Here is a 9,982-nt window from a genome sequence, read left to right on the forward strand (position 1 = left end):
ATATATGACTATAGGATGATACTGTTGTGCACGGTGCTGTGTGTAAGTGTGTCATCATCATGTTTCTGGCCCTATTCTCTTCCTCCTCCTGAATCTGCTGCACTGACAATTCGTTTGACAAACATGCAATCACCGTAGTTACAGACAACCCCTTTAGTTAGGGTAGACGCAGTGTGAATTATGGTTAAGATGGAAACCATTGAATTATGGGTAAGCTCTGAAGTGCCTCTCGTCCAGGGAAAGAAGAAGAGGAGGAGGAGGAGGAGGGATCTTTACAGACTTGTGCCACAGAAGAGTGCTGACAGAGGCCTGGCTCGGCAAACTGCAGCAGAACCAGAACAACAAGAGGCTAACCCAAACACGGACCAGCAGAACCGGAGAAACCCAGCCTGGGCAGGGTCAGACGGTGCATCTCACCACGGAACAGTGAGGGAGGTTGACGGCGCGTAACCTCTCACCAGTCGATCCGCCATTTGCTCAAGCCAGCTCTGCGAACACACGCTTGGAAAACAGCATTGCAGGCATTCCTGCCTAATTGTACATTTGTCCTCTTTCAAAGGGAAGAAGTGTTAGGCCAGATACAAAGAATCTTGGGATAGGGCGATAGGGCCAGCATCCGTCCCTAGCCTCCTGAGGGCTATTTAAAGGTACAGTAGGCTGTATTTTCCGCCGCACAGTGAGGCACCCACCCTTCCGCCTGGCTCCATATTGGAACCAGATGCTGCTGGATGCGAGGCCCCACTAATTTAAGTGGACAGGGCAGATGGAAGCGACTCGCCCTGCATGCATACCACCCCCTGTTGGCTTTCATGTGATGAAAAATCTCTGCAATATGGCGGGGGGAGGTCCACTCTGTGATACACACATGCACCATACACGCACACATTAATACAGCATGAGAACACATTGACATATGCACATGCTCTTGTACTTTTAGTAACTGTTGTACACAACCACAGAGACATAGAAACATAGCAACACAACACACACAAACACACACACACACACGCGCGCTCTGGAAGATATGTCAGGACTTTTTTCCGTTAGAGAAAAAGGGATTAGAGGCCATGAAATAGCAGTGTAATCCCAAACATAATTGATGAGACTGAGCTGAACTTCTAATGTCTATATTGATAAAAACAAGGTCTGTCGTGTAACTGAAGGCACAGAAAAGATACATTTTAATTTAAAAAAAAACTGTTTTCTGGACTTTGAAGAAAAATGAAAAATATCTGCACATTCAGTCTCAGTTGACAGTCTCAGAAAATATGTGATGTTGTTGGCAAGCACAATACTAGTTGTTTGGCAGCTTTCTTCTTAAAATTTATATTAAATTCCATTCAAAATCTGAATAGCTCCAGAAAATTCTGTGCTAGCCTCAATAGAAACACACCACCCACTAACTTACTTATAAAATTTCTCTTTCTTGTTTATATTCCAAACATTCAGCAAATGCTGGAGCCCTTTTCTCTCGGCCATGTATTATGCTGAATATCCCCACTAGTTAGAGGAGAGGGACTAAAGCCCTGTCAGCAAACGCTCATCACCTGCTAGAAAGACACTGATGCGGCGCTAAGCCTGCAACCCTATCCCGCCATAAATTACAACAGCACCTAGCAACCGTATAAACTATTGTATCAGTCCTCGGTGTGTAAGTGTGTGCGTCTGCGTTTGTGTGTGTGCAAGTACACATGTGGTGTGAGTGTATGCGTATACGTACGTGAATGTCTGCATAAGAAATAGCCCTCTATAGTGTGTCCTTTGTCTGCTGAGGTGACAGGTAATTGAGTCAAAGAGGATGGAGGAATTATGGCTGGGAAGCAATTTGAAACGTTGCAAGGCTTTAGAGCCAAACCCTCACTGGTGGTTAATTGCTGTGTGACACAGACGCATGCAGTCCTTTTGCTGGGTCTAAGTTAGCGTGAAAGGAAAATGTAGTGCTTATATATATGAATACAGATTTAAATATGGCATAGCGAATCCCAAATCTGTTTTATAATACAAGAAATCCTCAAGGACAATAATAGTTTACCTATTCATAAAGGAGAATCATTTAAAATGACCACACTGGTATTTAAAGGTTTGAGGACTTTGAATAGTTACATTTTTTGGATTGTCTCTGCTGTTTACTGTTATATATGAGCTCAAGACAACCAATCAGCAGAGTTCCTTTGTACTGTCACTTGCACACACCCGTTGTCACATCCCTTGGGATCATCTGGTGAATGTACACTAACTGTGAAGAGAAAACTCAGAGATTGCACAGGAAATTTCCTCTTTGATAGCGTTTGTTTGTTTAGCTGGACTTGGTTGACCTGTGTTGACCCATCTCCTCAAGCTCAGCAGTCCGCAGCCAGAGCCCAACCTTGCACCCACAGCCATCCACCAACAAAAGCAGAATTTACTACACTGCTTTAAAACACACAAATGAAAGCATTGTTCAAATTGTTCTTTTCTATGGCATACACAGGGAATGTTTGTACACCAAATAGAACTTGTGTGACTGGAGGTAAAAATCGATATGTGGCTTTGAAAGAAAAATAATATGGAATTAATAACGATAACATTTTCATTTATCATTGTTGTTGGTCTAAAGTGATTCTTATATTTAAATTTTAATTTAAAAAATGTGTAAACAATACACACCAAATAAAACATTTATGTATGTAATCATACGTATATTACGTCCCGACCTGGAGCCTTTTCCTTTATCTTTTGCTGAACCTCAATAGCGGTGGCTACTAGTCTTGAGTCTCCCTAGCTAGTGCACGGACATATTTAATAGTGCACAGACAGATTTGTTTACGTTCATCACCAATGCTGCTGGCTTACCGGTATGCTTGATCTGTGGTGATAAATTTGCATTATAAACTTAAAATGTGTTTTGTGGCTTTATTTATTTTTTGTTCAAAAATGGCTCTTTTGATTAAAAATAAGTAAAGATTGCTAACCGCTGCACTAACTTATGCAGGTCTAGTCGGTTGTATACTCAGATCTCAGGAAATTCATTAAAATCGTTTAAATATCGTTGTTGATTTCTGTAAAGTTCTTTTAAAATACTGCTATACTTGAAAAAGTCTCTTTGTATTTGACATATTTCCAGTGTAGTGTGATTGTGTTTTTGGCCATTTGACCTTTGGTGCATTATGTTTCTTGACAGCTCGATTCAGTGGATATTAGATAAACATGTGTTGGGAATCCCCCCTCCATGTACACAGTAAATACACCAGATCTGTGTGGGATTTCCTAAGAAAATTAAGAAGGTGATTCATTCAGAATTATTGCACTGTGGCCACTGAGTCCCGGTGTTAAGGATAAGGGCACCGTTCGACCGAGAAATCCGAGCACAGCAACAGCGACACACATGCACACACATACATACATGCATTAAGGAACACACACAAACACAGAGGGGTTAAGGGGTTGCTTTGTTATCATGGAGGTGCCCTGTGGCTGTGATTAAGCGTTGTTTTCACTATCCCCCTGGTGTCCTAAAGCTTAGTTAGATGTCACAGCTATGGCAGGAATGCTCGAACAGAGAGGCCAAGAAGGGGTCACAGCTAGGATGTAAACATCAACATTTTCTTTCTTAAAAGGATTTAGGCCCACTTGAAGGCGAAAACCTCTACCACAGCACAAAGCCTGATCCCTAACTCCACACCTGGCCTTAGGCACAGACCTATGACCAGCTTACCTTCACCTAATCCTCCATTTAAAACCATTTGTGGGGCACAAAACTGACCTTAGATCAGCATCTTAGTGTGGCCTAGGCTTACTCAGCACGGGGTTGTTGCAGCGTGTACGGATTGGGAGAAGGGCTTTAGCTTCAGATCGCTATCAGAGCAGACAGAGTTTTACGCCCTCTCTGGAACTATGCCATAGTGGGCCGTGGACAATAGACCCTTTGTGCATTGCTGATTGGCAGATCTACTCATAACAAACACACTAAATGGTAAAGTAACAGTGGGAGGTGCAAGGGTCTGATAAATCCTGGTTTTCATTTAGACACAATGATGCCTTTTGCTTTGTCTCAAGATGTCAGTTTTGAAATGACAATTGGACATTGTGTAACTTAAAGATGATTAGGGGAATGCCATATAGGCAAGCTATGACTCTGAAAACAATAAATGGCTGAAGAGACATAAAACATATTTCTCTCTGTTTTATTTCTCTCCAGAAGAGAGACCACTTCTTCCAGCTGTGCGTAGATGGTTTGAATTAGCCCCACCACCTCCCCAGAGGATGAGCTGTAATAATGCAAATTTAGAGCCTTTCTGACAAGACCTTGACACTTGATATGTTGGTCAACTCCCCGTTCCATGTTGGTTTTACCAGTCCACAGGGACTGGTAGAAGGAAAAGAAAAGAAAGACGACTGAAAAAAAAGGACCAGAAAGAAAGATTGGGTTAAATCACCGAATTCAATTCTGTTGTAGTGTTACAGACCTGCAGCCCCATCTACTGTTGCGCCAGACAATAGGAGCAAAAGATACCCAGAGGCACAGATGTCTGGGGTGAGACTGTCTCTTAACTAAAGAAATACCCAGCTGTGAGGGAAGTGGTCAAAGGGAATGGCAATCGATTTTGGCCAGACATTTCTGTGTTGTTTGTCATGTGTTGTTATTGTTCAGAGCTGTGCCGTAAAAACTAGATTTCAGTAGCTACATCTCTCTTTCTCTTTCTCCCTCATTCTCTCCCTCAAACATGTGACCGTGGTTATGCTAACACAGCATGGGATGTGAACCATTTTTAGGCTGCGGCCACAACCATGGCATCTGCAACCCTTCCACTGGCCTCATCTGGAAGTTGCAAAATCTGGATTCATGTGGCAGATGGATATGTTTAAGTAAATATTAAGAGAAGCACGAGTTATGTTTGCAAACCTGAAATTGAATAACGTTGGATATTTCCTGACAACTTTAGTATATGTAGTTTCTTTGCTTGCTTGCACAATTATGTAAATAAAACAACATGACAACTGCTACCATGCAGACACCCTCATGCCTAACAGTGTGGCTTCACTACCGAACATAAACCTGATTCCGTATCTGCATAGGTCTAAACTGAACAATTACTAGTATTTGTCATGGGTTTGAAGTGGCTGTGTTTTCCTTCTCTGATCATTTTGACATGCGGGTAATGAGTTCTTTCTGACAGAGTGAAACTGGCCCAGCTGCAGCTCTGCAGGTGAATGATGTCTTCTACTTCCTGGCTGTGAAAGGGCTCTGTGTGGTCCAAGTTTCTTTACATCATACCAAAAGGTGCACGGATCAGGAACCTGTCATCCATGTTGCCATTTGATATTCAAGAATACTTAGTTGATTGTTGACATTACCAACTGACCTTTTTTCTTGTTTTTTTGTACTGTGTGCGTGTGTGTGCATGTATAAAAGTGTGTGTCTAAAGCTTCTGTAGCGGTGTATAGTATCCACAGCTGTGAGGTAACTGCACCTATAATCTGTCTCACCAGAGCTGTGTAACCTGAGTTAGAGTGAGGTTAAGGGTCAGTTATTGAACTTGAATTACACTGGGAGAGGCCTCCATCGGCCCCTCACCACCCCTCTCAGCCACCCTGTGGGGTTTGTTTGTTTTCTCTCCCAGTCTCTCCCAGAGCTTACCCAGTCCTCTGTAATGAGTATTTAATACACACCCTCAGACATGTTTACACTGCATGTAACAGCACTGGCCGTATGATCTTGCAACACACTCAGACATGTGTGTCAAAGTATATGCTTGTGCATGTGTTGCTGAGAGCGTGTATGTATACATGCATGCATGCGTGTTCCCTTTCATTCCAACTCCCACCCTCTATTTTCCTCATTTCTGAAGTCTGTAGCCTGAGGGGAAGAACACCTGCCAGTTTTTTTTCCTTCTCTTCAATCTCAGATAAGACAATAGAAGTAGTAGAGGTGTTTGGTTTCACACAGAAACAAAGCAAAGAATGAAACATATTAAAGCCTCCCCTGTCTCACTCACAAGGTCGCTGCAACTCTCCAGGTGTTAATAATGTCAAAAAACACATTTTCGTGTCAAAAGAGTCGGGTTTGGGAGCAAAAGAGCTTCAGCGTTTTGCTTTAAACTCATAATTTGACCTGAACCACATGCCCTGGGCCCCCTCTGCAAGCTGTTAAGTTTTTAACATATCGTTTTTCACTGCACATGTTCCGTGTTATTTTAGTTACCAGGAATTTGGATTGAATGGACAATGAAGTTCCTGAACCTTGAGAGAGGGATTATTCTTAATCGTAAGCAGAGGAGAGCCACCAGGGAAACGTAAAGTTATGCCACAGCACTCTCTGTTGGTGAACTTGATGCATTGTCCCATTAGAAGCCTTGAAAGTACCAGTATGGCTTTGGTCTTTTTATAGGCAAGAAACCACATCCCTGGTGTCTTTGAAGAGCTCGTATTCACTAAGTAGTAGTTAGGCCTGCCAGTACTTACTCACTATTTTATAAGTATGAGTGGTAGAGGAACTCTTTGAACTGAACCCATTTAGAATCCCAAGGCTGATGCTTTCATAATACAGAAGTAAATAGACTATAGTCACATAATTAGCAGGGATGCCCATGAATTACTGTTGAGGGTTTTCCCTGCAGGTGGATAAGAGAAAGGGTCATAGGATTAAATCTTTGTCCCCCTAGTTGGTATCCTGTGTTGATGTGGTGCACATTCACACATTGCAACTGTAAACTCATCAGAACTTTTAGCGTGACACACGGTCAAAGTCAGCGTGCACCAGAGGCTGAAGGCACATACCGTCCAATTAAGTGTCAGAGGAACATTTGCAGTGGGCCATGCTAATGTCGGGTCTCTCAAACCACACCAGAGAGCACACAGGAAACAATTAAATTTTGACCAATAAAACCTTTCAATTATAGTAAATCTATAACCACTTAAGTGTGAATTCAGCAGTATCCAGGATTATAGAATATATGGCTGACACATAAGACATTTTAGGTTTAAGGTTTTTAGTGTGCTACTAGTATGTAACATATTTTTATGGCTATACTGTTTGATTGTATTTCATTATTGTATCTTTATTGATAGTTATTATAAATTAGGAATGGTTGATTATGATAATAAAGACTTCTTTTAGGGTTAGGCGACATTTTGATTGTTATTTGACATAAAAAAATGCAGGGACCTTTAGAACACAGAAAAAGACTTGGATTGGCAGCTACTCTGGATTGCAGTGCATTTCAGACTTGGCCCGCTCTACTAGGCAGCATTAAAAAGTTTATATAAAACCATAAATACAAAACAATAATGGGATGCTGACACTACTAATAAAGAGTATTAAACTTGAAAATTTGCTTGAAATATGTTGCAATCTAGAGTAGCTGATGATCCAAGCCTTTCCAGGGAAATAAATCACTAAATAGGATTTTAATCATTCTGTTTTATGATTTAGGAGTAAGCCTTAACCCTTGTGCAGTTGTTATGTTTCCATTGGCTGGAGGCATTATGTTTTCAGGGTAGTCCGTTTTCATGTACGCGACATCTAAGGAGCCCCTGAAGGGAATTTCATTACATATGGCAGAAACATCCACTTGGACTCAAGGATGAACCGCGATAACTCAGGAACAGAGGAGGAGATTGTGACCATGTTTCACATTTGGTTGGATCCTAAGTGTGTGACACTAATCTTGGGGGCCCACCTTGAAACTGTGGAGATTGTATAGATGTTTGTTGAAGATGTGTGTGTAGCATCCACGTTTAAGAATTTGTAGCTTCTTTGCAGCAACATTCATATTTGAATCATTGACTACAGTCACGGCTACAACTGTGTGGTCTTTCAGAATCAGCTTTATTGGCCACACATGTAAACACATAAAAGGAATTTGACAGAACAAGAACTACAAGGCTTAACAAAGTGATTTTTATTCATAAATCCCTATATCACAAATAACAAATTTGCCTCAAAATAGACTCTCATCTTGGTTAAGGAACAGCTATCATTTATTGGCAAAATGGAAGAAACCTCAGGAAGAGGAACCCTAACCTTGCTCTGTCCCTTCCTGAAGAGAGCTCTGTATTGTGAATCCAGTCCACTTTTTTATTGATTCGGACCCCAAGGTACTTCTGTGAGTCCACCCTCTTCACTTCCCCTTCCTGGATGACAACCAGGACAGAGGGCTTCCTGTTCCTCTGGTAGTCGACCACAAGCACATTGGTTTTGTATTGAGCTGAAGGTCATTGTTGTTGTGATGAAGCTCTCCATCAGTCCTCTGTACTCCTCTGTAAAAATAGTCTTTCACTGAAGAGAGAGCATGTTTCTCACTGAAAATTTGTCACTGGAATCATGTAAATAATGATAACTTCCATTAAAAAAATAGACTTAACACCTTTTATTAAATTCTTTGAAAAGACCTCAGTACATAATATGGAGACATGGATGTAAACTGCAGTTTGACTGATTGGTAGATGGCGAGGCAGTAATTCTAGTATTAAACAAAGCCTGTTCATATGCCAGGCTGTTTACTATATGACAAACATTTAGGATATTTATTAAAATACATATTTACCATATTTACAGTATTTGATACATTGTATAAAGTGCTGTTCTGCCAGCGCATTTGTATGAGAATATTTAGACTAGACACATACTATTACAAAGTGCACTGGCAGGAGAGATCCAGAAGATGCTGCTAATGTACTGCCTTCGTACTGTTTGACCCTGTTGGGGTTCATGGAGAGGACACTGCTGGCATCATCTTTAACAAACCTTTTGCCATTCCCAGAGGCCTTGTTTATGCATTCATATACTGCAGTCTGTAGTGATATTGCCCTGTCACAACAGAAAGATCAGGAATTTTTTTAATCATTTCAAACTCATTTGACAGTGTGGCTGATAGAAAAGAAATTCTTTTTGCATACTGTCAGACTCAGTAGGCTCATTGGCAAAGCAACACTGCACTGTTCTCACATAGAGCTGTGCCAGCACAGAAACCTGAATTGAGGAAGAAATTAGCCCCATTTAGGTTACTAATGTTATTAATGGTTAGTTAAAGTTTGAACTTTGACTGAAATTTAGTCGAAAACGGGTTTTGCATAGATATCAAGCTAGTCTTGGCATGTAAGGCTGAATGATACAAGTAAAATTAACAGTTGACACAGTTGGTGAAAGGGCAGAGGCATGCGGGCTTGGCCCCATAATTCAGCATAGTTAATGGCATGCTGAATGTGCAGTTTAGGAGAGATCTTGAATTAATATTGATAATGAAAGCTCCAGCAGGCAGTCATTTGAGAACACCTGTTCCTCATCATGTGCATGTAAAAACACTGACACAGGGCTGCGCTGCTGTTAATTCTCTCCTGTCACCGCATAAGCAAATCACACTTCCTCCTCCTACACCTCCTCACCAATACCAGTGCAAGGGCCTGTTGAGGGGTATAGTGTATGTGCATATATACTGTAAATATATGGCAGATTCTGCAGCCTAACTGGTTGAAGGTCAAGAGCAAGGTCAGTGCAGCATGTAGGATATTCAGTGTGCGGATGACAATGGCATTGACCTCAAATGTATCCTGAATGCTACAGAGCTCTGGGACTTGTTAAGCACATTTCCGTTTAGTTTAATTATCACAAAGTAACAAACATACAGCAAATCTAGAGGGTAGTATTCCAGTGTAGGAATACTGGGGGATTTTTCTTGGACCATATGTTGGAGGAACATGTGTCTGTGGAGGCTCAACCAGGGTCCACAGCTCTTTGTTGTAGGGATGCACAATATTAGATTTTTGTCAGTATTCGATATGCCAATACTTTACCAATACATTGCCAGTGCCGATATATACACACATGTTTTCCAACAAATGTACACATTCTTATTCAAACTAAACTAAAGTCAACTTCAGTCAACTTTAACAGGCTTGGATGATGCTCTCCCTGAGACAATCCTGACAACAACCAAGAAACAATTTACCTATTTCAGTATATTGCGCTGATATACGCACGTGACATGCCTTATTCCATAATCAC

This window comes from Morone saxatilis, unplaced genomic scaffold, assembly GCF_004916995.1.
Source record: "Morone saxatilis isolate NCDOM2014 unplaced genomic scaffold, NCSU_SB_2.0 Contig7, whole genome shotgun sequence".
Taxonomy (NCBI): Eukaryota; Metazoa; Chordata; class Actinopteri; family Moronidae; genus Morone; species Morone saxatilis.